This window comes from Coenobita brevimanus, chromosome 62 (assembly GCF_032717465.1).
Source record: "Coenobita brevimanus isolate Jiangsu-jjx chromosome 62, ASM3271746v2, whole genome shotgun sequence".
NCBI lineage: Eukaryota > Metazoa > Arthropoda > Malacostraca > Decapoda > Coenobitidae > Coenobita > Coenobita brevimanus.
In genome coordinates, this window is record NC_137015.1 from 30,457,109 (window position 1) to 30,467,500 (window position 10,392).

Below are 10,392 nucleotides of genomic sequence, written 5' to 3' on the forward strand. Positions count from 1 at the left end.
CTTTCACCGCTTGTGTCTTGTATACTGTATGTCCCAACTTCCTCCCAACGCCCCCTCTGATTTTTCCAATTTCTATCACCCAGCTGTTCACTTACCACTATCTTCTGTTTCACCGCGTGTGCTTTGTGTCCGCCCTTCCCCCTTACCCCCCTCCCAAGTTCTCTCTCTCTCTCTCTGTTAGCGGAGTGCCCCACCCTCTTGAAATCTTACCTTCTCTGTTTTTTTTGTTTGTTTTTTTTAACAGGCTTTCTAGAACTTCTCCTTCCCAATTCTATTACTGCATATTAATACAGAAAATAAATAGCACACTAGAATATGTTAATCCCCTCACTACGATGGCGCTTTCTTTTCCATTCTTTTTTTTTTTCTACCTTCAGAGGATTTTATTCAGATTACAAAGCCATCCTCGGAGTGAAGGGGTTAATGAAGGCTGTGTATAATCCCTGCAGGTCATGAAGTCTTTCCTCAACTGAAGAAAATCGTCTGAATGCATATCTAGAAGGAAACACCGATGACGTCAGAACAGGGAAGGGTTTAAGGTGTAAGGTGAAGGTGTACAAGGCAATGTAAGTCACTAAGAAAGGTGTTCTATACCCCCTTCACTTTGCCTTGGCCTAAATTTGACCTTTCTCAGTCTTGAATGCTTAGCTGTAACAAGTGAATAACAAAAGAACACTAGTCACGAAGAAGTGCTATGGATGGAATGTGCAGACGTAACGCAGTATAATTCGATGAGGAAAGTGCCCAATACTCTTTTCACTTTGACCTGGCCTAAATTTGCCACCTCTCAATCTTGAATTCTGACCAGTAACAAGTGAATAACAAAGGAACACTAGTCACGAAGAAGTGCTATGGATGGAAAGTACAGCCGTAACGCAATGTAATTCACTAAGGAAGATTTAATATGCTCTTTTCACTTTGACTTGGCCTAAATTTGCCACCTCTCAATCTTAATTTCTGACCTGTAACAAGAGAATAACAAAGGAACACTAGTCACGAAGAAGTGCTATGGGAAGAATGTCGGGCAGTAGCATTTTATTCTATTTTTCCCGCCACTGAGCCCCATCTCTCAATCTTGAAGGCTGAGTTGTAACATGACATTAACAAAACAACATTGCACTAGTCACGAAGAAGTGCTATAGAAAGAATGTCCAGCCGTAGCATTTTATTTTATTTTATTTATTCTGCCACTTAGTTCCATGGAAGAGCCACGAAGGGACGAAGGTGAAAAGACTATAGCAGTTTTTAATATCACAAGGGACGGTGTTCTTGTACTGTTAGGAAACTTCGTAACACCCCTTCCTTACCGATTTATTTCCGATTCCTTTCCGCTTACTATGTTCTTCCCTGTTATTCATGCCATCTATGTCGATACTGAAAAGACATAAGATACAAACCAGGGGATATTGATGAGTACTTTGGAAAATAAATCGCCGAGGAAGAGGTGTTAGGGAGCCTCCTTACCCACTCTTAAGATTCACGGACAAACGTAAGATCAATACCCCGTTGCAAGAGAGATTTATTTCTTACAGGATGGACGAGGACAAGGAATACAGAATCTTACAGGATGGACGAGGACGAGGAATACAAAATCTTCCCTCTTCTCCAAATCACATCCTCTGCAAATAATAATAATAATAATAATAATAATGATGATAATAATAATAATAATAATAATAATAATAATAATAATAATAATAATAAAGACTTAGCTAAGAAAGAAAAATTATCCTACGTTACTTTGTACACCTGAGATTCTGTTCAAGGTGTGACGGTGATTAGAGGCCATTGTTGTTAGCGTCCCAGGTGGTTTGAGGTCATTAGGGTAGTTACGGTGGGTACAATAGTAGTGGTAGGCCTAACTGGGGTACATGAGGCCTAAAAATATTTCTCACCTTACCACACGTATCCTTTTAAAACATGGACGAAGTATTGTGATATTTGGAGTGGCCTGGGATTATGAGTGCAAATATTATCGTGTGTGTGTGTGTGTGTGTGTGTGTGTGTGTGTGTGTGTGTGTGTGTGTGTGTGTGTGTGTTTTAAGACACTAGGTTAATAGATTTATGTGTGTCCTACAAAACTCGCTCATTTTCACACTCATCGTACCCCGGGTGAGCGATACTTTTTGTGCTGACTGTAGGGGGAGGGGAGAGAAGGAGGGAGGGAGGAGGTAGGTAGGTAGGTAGGTTGACATGGAGGGAAGGAATGTACGAGTAAATAGGTAAGTAGGCAGGTAGTTTAATTAGGTAAGTAGGCAGGTAGTTTAATTAGGTAAGTAGGCAGCTAGTTTAATTAGGTAAGTAGGCAGGTAGGTTAATTAGGTAAGCAGGCAGGTAGGTTAATTAGGTAAGTAGGCAGGTAGGTTAATTAGGTAAGCAGGCAGGTAGGTTAATTAGGTAAGTAGGCAGGTAGTTTAAATCGGTAAGTGGGCAGGTAGTTTAACATATAGGTAAGTAGGGAGGGAGTAAGGGAGTGATGTAGGTAGGTAAGTAGGTAAGGAAGGAGGTAGGTAGGTAAAGAGGGTGGTAGGTAGGTATGCATAATGTAGATATGTATGTATGTATGTGTGTAGATACATAGGTGGGTAGGTACTGTAGGTAGGTAGGTAGGTAGATAGGTAGGTAGATAGGTAGAGAAGTAGTTATGGCGCAACAGTAGCTGGTGGAAGGACTAGGGTTGTGTAGGGGAGGCGGCTCGGTAGGTAGGTAGGTAGGTAGGTAGGCAGGCTGGTAGGTAGGAGAGAGAGACAGGAGACGGAGAAGTAGAATGATGTACATGTAGGTAGGTAAGTAGATAGGTAGGTAAGTATGTAGGTAGGTAAATAGGTAGACTGGCAGGTCGAGAAAGATAAGCTACAGGTAAAGAGAAAGGGGGAGGGAACGACGGAAGTATGTAGGTAAGTAGGCAGATAGTAAAAAAAAGATCGGTAAGTAGGCATGTAGGTAGGTAGGTAGGCAGGGAGGTAGGTAGGTAGGCAGAGGAGAAAGTATAATAGGACAGAAGGTAAGTAGGTAGGTAGATATAGGTAAGGAGACAAGGAGAAAGTAAGGTAGGCACGTAAGTAGCTGGGTAGGTAGGGGGGGAGGGAGGGATCTGGGAAGGAGCGAATGGGTAGGGAAGGTAGTAGGCACCAAGAAGAAAGAGAGAGAGAGAGAAAGATATGAAAAAAGGGAGGGAACTCTCTCTCTCTCTCTCTCTCTGACGTAACTGGCCTAATGCGTCGCGTCTGTGTGTCTATTTATAAGACTGTATGTTTTGGCAGCTGCCTGTGTATGCTCTTAGACATTTGTGTGCATATATATATAATTGTGTGTGTGTATGTGTGCGAGTGAGTGTGTGTGTGTGTGTGTGTGTGTGTGTGTGTGTGTGTGTGTGTGTGTGTGTGTGTGTGTGTGTGTGTGTGTGTGTGCATATTTTGTTGAAGCTATTTCTTATGTATTTTCACAAGCGTATATGTAAGCATGTCTGTGTATCATATATAAGTATGTACTAATTCATGTATGTATATATGTATGTGTGAATGTGTATATGTATGCCAGTGGGTGCTTTGTAGATGCAGTGTGTGAGAATGTATGTATGTAGGTATGCGTATGTGCGTATAAATTTTTTTTGTATATATGTATGTATGTATGTTTGCATGTATGTATGTATTGTATTTATGTACATGTGTGTGTAGGCTACGTATGTATAACCTCGTGTATGATTGTATGGCTGTCTGGATGTGTGTATGTAACGTGCGGCATGAGAGGGAGTGATGGCTGATGAAAGTAGAGTTGTATGTATGTGCATGAATGAGTGTATTTGTGTGCGTATGAATGAGTGTATCTGTGTGCGTGTGAGTGTGAGTGCATGTGTACGTCCTTCACACACCTTCCTTCTATCAGCCCTTCCTGGAAAAGAAAGGAGGGGAGATAAGGGGGGGAGGGGAGGAAGATAAAAGGAGGGGGAGAGGGAGGAGGAGGAGGAAGAGGAGGAGGAGGGAGAGCAGGAGAGAAAGATAAAAGGGGAAGAGGGAGGAGGAGGGAGGGAGGGGGAGGGGGAGGAGGAAGGGAGGGGGAGGGGGAGGAGGGAGAGCAGGAGAGGAAGATAAAAAGAGGGGGAGAGAGAGAGAGGGGGGAGGGGAAAGGGAAGAGGAAGGGGGAGGGGGAGGGGGACGCATGGGGGTGGAGAAGGGGATGGGGAGGGAGAGGGGAAGTAATTGGATGGAACAGGAGGGGGGAGGGAGAGGAAGGAATCAACATACTGGGAGGGAGAGATAAGAACTGTGGAAGAGAGAGGGAGAGGAAGGGGTAAAACAAAGGGGAAGGGAGGGAGGGAAAAAAAGGAGGGTAAAGGGAGGAGGAGAAAAAGAAAGGAAGGGTTAGGGGTGGAGGATGGGAGGAAAACAGGGAGGGTAAGAGAGAGAGGAGAGGAGGAAGAGAGGGAGGGTAACGCGAAAAAGAGGGGAGGACATGAGGGAGGGGAAAGGGGTAGAGGAGGGTAGAAGGAATGGGGAAGAGAAGGAAGAGGAGAACAAGGAAGGGAAGAGGAGGTAGAAGGAAGAATGAGGGCGGGAAGAGAAGGAGGAGTGGAAGAACAGAGGAGAGAGAGAGAGAGGGAGAGGGGGGGGAGGGGGCGAGGCTAGGATGAAAGACATAATCAATTACCTTGCCGTACCTGCAATACATTGGCACATAGCAGCACACATTACATTCCACCTTGAGTCCTCTGTATACATCATTAACAGCTTCTACGTACAACCACGGACATAAACTCATTCAACATTCCTCTCCCTGTACGTCACACTTGAGGCACGTCCGGTACTTTCCTCCCTGAAGCACCACGTCTGCGAGCGTCATCTGTGGGCAGGGAAAGACATTAAGACATTAAAAGGAAGATTAGCCAGCAGAGGACAGCGAGAAGCAGTAGTGGAATATTTGTCAGACTGCTATGTAAGACGCGTTTCAGGCCATTACAACGCATTACACGTTACAAAAGTACTTAGAGCTGTTATGGCAGTTACAATCCTCTTGAGCATAGACCGGACCTTCGTTGGAGGGAGAGTGATAGGGAGAATTAACCTTTTCCCATGCTGGCCAGGAGAAAGCGGGGAAATAGAGTTCGTAGTGAGAGTAAGACATGTGAAAGTTAAATTTAGTGTCTATGTTTTTATGTGTTAGAGTCTGCATGTGTTACCGTATGAACAGAGTACCAACATAAGCAGGCACATGGAAGGACATACTACCACCACTCCCTTTAAGTATCCTCAACGACTCCGGTTCGAATCTAAGTCTCGAGACACACACAGATGGCAAGGCGAACACGCTACCACCTGGTCACCGTAGGAAACCTGAATTTTATATCTTGAACAATAATAGACGATTTTGTTCAGTTTAGTAATAGTCTCCCATTCTGCAAGGGTTAAAATTAGCAATACAGAACTGGAAAAATGCAAATAAATGGGAGAATTAGTTGAAAATTAAATTATGTAGTTTATTTACCTATTTTAACTATTTATTTATTTATTTATTTATTTGGATAGGAGGTAGCATACCCCCAAAAAACTTAACCCCTTCAGTATGAGTGGCAGCAAGAATAAGAAGAAAATGGTCCTCGTACTGAAGAGACTAAAGGATTACAGAATACAGCGTGCAGTAATGATAAAGTCTGATATTTACCTAGAGTTACATAAGCGTGTTGTGCTACGGTGACGTGATGTTGCGTAAGGGAGAGGACGAATTAGAGGGGAGAGTGGTTGTAATTGGTGAGAGAGAGAGAGAGAGAGAGAGAGAGAGAGAGAGAGAGAGAGAGAGAGTGGGGGAGGGGGAGCGCTCTGAGAGGAGAGTGTTTATGACAGCGCTTGTGTGTGTGTGTGTGTGTGTGTGAGAGAGAGAGAGGTGAGAGAGAAAGAGAGAGAGAGAGAGAGAGAGAGAGAGAGAGAGAGAGTACGTAAATTTATGTGTGTGAAGGAAAGTGTATGTATTAATGTAGGATTGTGTGTGTGTGTGTGTGTGTGTGTGTGTGTGTGTGTGTGTGTGTGTGTGTGTGTGTTCTTTATGTCAGTTGTTTATATGTGTGTATACGAGAGAGAGAGAGAGAGAGAGAGAGAGAGAGAGAGAGAGAGAGAGAGAGAGAGAGAGAGAGAAAAGCTATATGTACAGTATGTTTATGTGTGTGAGAGTGTATGTATTAATGCAGGTGTGTGTGTGTGTGTGTGTGTGTGTGTGTGTGTGTGTGTGTGTGTGTACGCGCGCGAGCGCGCGCGAGTGTAGATATGCTTTGTGTGTCAACTAGAGAGAGAGAGAGTACATGCAAATCAGTACTTTCGCACTTCTCAGCCAGTCCTACTGTACTGTCGCTCTCATTTCTCGTACTGTCTCACCCTTACTTTCTCCCACTCTCACTCAGGGATTAACTCTCTCTCTCTCTCTCTCTCTCTCTCTCTCTCTCTCTCATATACACACATATTAACTACTGAATATAAACACAAACACACACACACACACACACACACACAAGCAAACAGACAAATACTACCAAAACAATGCAGATATCTAAATTTACACACACGCCCTCACCTTCGCACACAAACACACACGGGCAACATAAACACACACAGTCACAAAGAAATACATACTTACATATACAATATAATCACAAAAAGCACACACACACACACACACACACACACACACACACACACACACACCTCCCCCGCCACACTGCATCACTATCTTATCTTTCCCTTATCAGCAGCGACAGCCTTGACACTCAAACGGCAAAGTCGGCCATCTTGGATCCAACCTTCCTCAATTATCTAAACATCTTCGGGTATTTATGGGGATTCTTTAACTATACAAGGTCACTATGGGAATGACCTTGACCTGACCTGACCTTACATCCTCACAAAAGGTCACAGGTAATCCAGAATCGCGGTACATGTATCCGTACTTGTTACCCAAATGGCAGTGATGGCCCCATATTTCAGGACGCCACCTACGCTGTTAACCTTGACTCGGCGTGGAAGCTGCGTTGTTCTGAGCCTTATCTCTCCTTATCGGCACTCACACACCCTCCATACACACGCAGCCCCAGCCACTGCATGTTGTGGTAGGCTGGTGTGGGGGGGATAGGTTAAGGTAGGTTAAATTAGAGGTTATGTTAGGTTTAGTTAGAGGTTAGGATAGGCCAGGTTGGGGTAGGGTAGGTTAAGTTAGAGGTCAGGATAGGTTAGGTTAGGTCACGTGAAGGTAATGGTTAGGTTAGGTCAAATGAAGTTAGTAATTAGGTTAGGTTAGGTTAAATTAGAGGTTAAGGTAGGTTAGGTTAGGCTGTGGTAGTTTATATTCCATTGCATTACTCGTAGGTCATGTTAGGTTATTTTTTGCAGTAGTTGGGTTTGACTAGATTAGGCTAAGTAAAGATGAGTTAGATGATACTGCGATGGAGTGGGTTGTGGTATATTAAGTTAGAGTTGGCTGAGGTACGATAGATTTGGATTCAAGAGGTTTGGTGAGACTGGAACAGGTGATGGTAGTAGGCTAGGGTGCTTTAAGCTTGGCTGGGATATACTAGGTTAGGTATAGCTTGGTTGATGGGGAGGACAAGAATAGGTTAGGTTAAGCTATTTCTCTGTTGCAGCAAAAGAAAAACACAGATCAGAGCAAAAGAAGCTAAAAATACATATACCAGGACACAAAACACTTACAAAAGGCTGGCGGTTGTATGGTAGGATATGGTAGGTGACGTGGTGGGGTGAGTTAGGACGGATTACAGTTTGGTGAAGGTTAGGTTGGGTTTGGATTCTCTCTCTCTCTCTCTCTCTCTCTCTCTCTCGCTCGCTCGCTCGCTCGCTCATCAGATATCCCTCCCATAGGCAGTTGGACTAAATGAAAAGAAAACGTCAACTAAGAATCGTTCATTTCGAGACACATGAACACGTAGCGTCAAAACCATACTTAATCTTGTGTCTAAGATGCGGTGAATTGAGCTATGAGAGATTTGATCCATCTGTGGCAAATTCAGCTAAGTTAGATTTTAGTGTTCAGGGTTCATTTTTGCCAGAGACACTTTAAAGCAGCTGTTTTTGAACCTTTGCTGTTAAAGAGCCGAACTCTGTATTAACAAGACTAGGTGTGACACACTACAGAATTGAAAGAAAAAAGTAAGACGCAGAAATAAGCAAATATATAAATAAATGTACGAAATGGGTATCTTAATTCGTAAATATGTAACACGAATATTATAACGCTAATAGATGGTAATTAATCCATGACCTGCGCAACTCGCCTTGTGTTGCACGGGTTGTCTGCCTGTTATTTATGGTTATTGAGTCCCGGCCACTGACTCACTGGCTATAACGACAATAATGAAGCACCGGTATTGGTCATTATACATCATACATCTCGTATGTTGCGGGAACTGCTCTGTCAGTGTTACCAGTTCTTCGTTGGAGAATTTTCTAATTTCCATAACCTTTTCCGTGCTTTATAGTATTTTTTTTTTTTTAACGTATATTGACTTCATGGTTGATCAGAAATTTCACGAAGTAACTAAAATGTCTGCACCTCCCACACCAGCAGACTGAGCCGTCCCCGCAACACACAGGGCTGGAGTGCACTACTGTATATGAGGACCTTCCTGCGTATTACTTGATTTGCAGGAAGGCAACGGGTACAAAGTGAAGGCCGGTCACATTCGGTACACAAGTCTCTAGTTCGCCCCCTCCCCTAGGATTTTTCTCAGCTGAATAAAATCGTACTGGTGCCAGCATATACATACCATCCCTAACTGTGATATACTCTGTTCACTTTAAATAAGCTTAATATTGCCCTCTCTCCGTCTTGAATATTGAGCTGTTCCAATAGATTAACATTAGAATATGATGCTAGTCATGAAGAAGTGCTATGGGAAGGATGCTGAGCCAGATTAACACTAGAATTTAATGCTAGTCATGAAGAAGTGTAATGGGAAGGATATGAGCCAGATAAACACTAGAATACGATGCTAGTCATGAGGAAGTGCTATGGGAAGGATGTTAAGCCGTAGTAGTGTCTCATTCTGACGTTTAGCTACGGGAAGTAAGCTGCAAAGGGACGATAATCTCCGCCTAGTCAAGATAAAAGGACTACAGTAACAGAGAAAGGGATACTCATATTATTTTTGAAATCTTTGACTGATAAAATTTCCACCAGTTTAACAAAATCCTCAAAATCGTCTTGTGTTGGCCTCCCCATCTTCGGATATTTTTTTCGTTTTTTTTTTTTTTCACAGGGGATTGTGTGTGTGTGTGTGTGTGTGTGTGTGTGTGTGTGTGTGTGTGTGTGTGTGTGTGTGTGTGTGTGTGTGTGTGTGTGTGTGTGTGTTCTCGTTCTCACTAAAATATACAGGAACGCCAACCACAGGGAAAATATTATACAGTTGCTATAAACCCAGAAAGTCGTTCCCCAACTTAGGATATTTATTTTTTAAATTCTCGAAAGGTGGTTGTGTGTGTGTGTGTGTGTTCTCGTCCATACTAACATTCGTTCCCACACTCTTAAGACTTTACTTCTGGGCTCAATAGCATGAAAGTTTCTATATATGTGTACCTAGACTTTGTATCTCGCTCTCAAATTTTTAATAAAAACCTTTCAAATTATAGCAAAAAAAGAAAAAAAGAAAAGAAAAGAAAAGTTCAAGAAGACGGGCACAGAACCACCAGACCCTAAAATAGCCACCTAACTAAAACCACATGTCCTATTCGGCGTCGAGCGGTGTTACGGAATGGGCGAGTTTGATTCGAACGTGCCCTTCAGCCTGTTATACATGTACGAGAGAAAGCGGGTCATGTGTGTAGCCTATAAAGGGATCCTATAACAGACGCTGCCTTGGGGAATGTCGTGTTGCTCTCAAACGTTGACTCTTTATTTATTTATTTATCTATCTGTCTATCTATCTATCTATATATATTTTTAAACTGAACCAAGATACGTCTCTGTATAATCACACTAGACCCAACAATTAATATATTCCAGATTTTCCAAACCAAGAATTAAATGCTGCTAAAATTAAATCCTGAATTCTCTCTAAACTACATCTCTCTAGCAAGGCAAAAATGTGTCCGGACTTAGGCAGCTGAAAAATGGTGGGTGTGGATTTGCCTAAAGTTTGCTGAGTTGTTGGTAAATATAAAAGATTGTTGTGTTGACGTGTTGCTGTGTGTGTGTGTGTGTGTGTGTGTGTGTGTGTGTGTGTGTGTGTGTGTGTGTGTGTGTGTGTGTGTGTGTGTGTGTGTGTACTGGAATGTGTTGGCAGTACTGTGTTGGGGTGTGGGTGTGCTGGAGAGTGTTGGCTGGAGAGTGTTGGCAGTATATCCTGTATGTTGTGGTGAGGGTGTGCTGGAGCGTGTTGGCAGTACTGTGTTGGGGTGT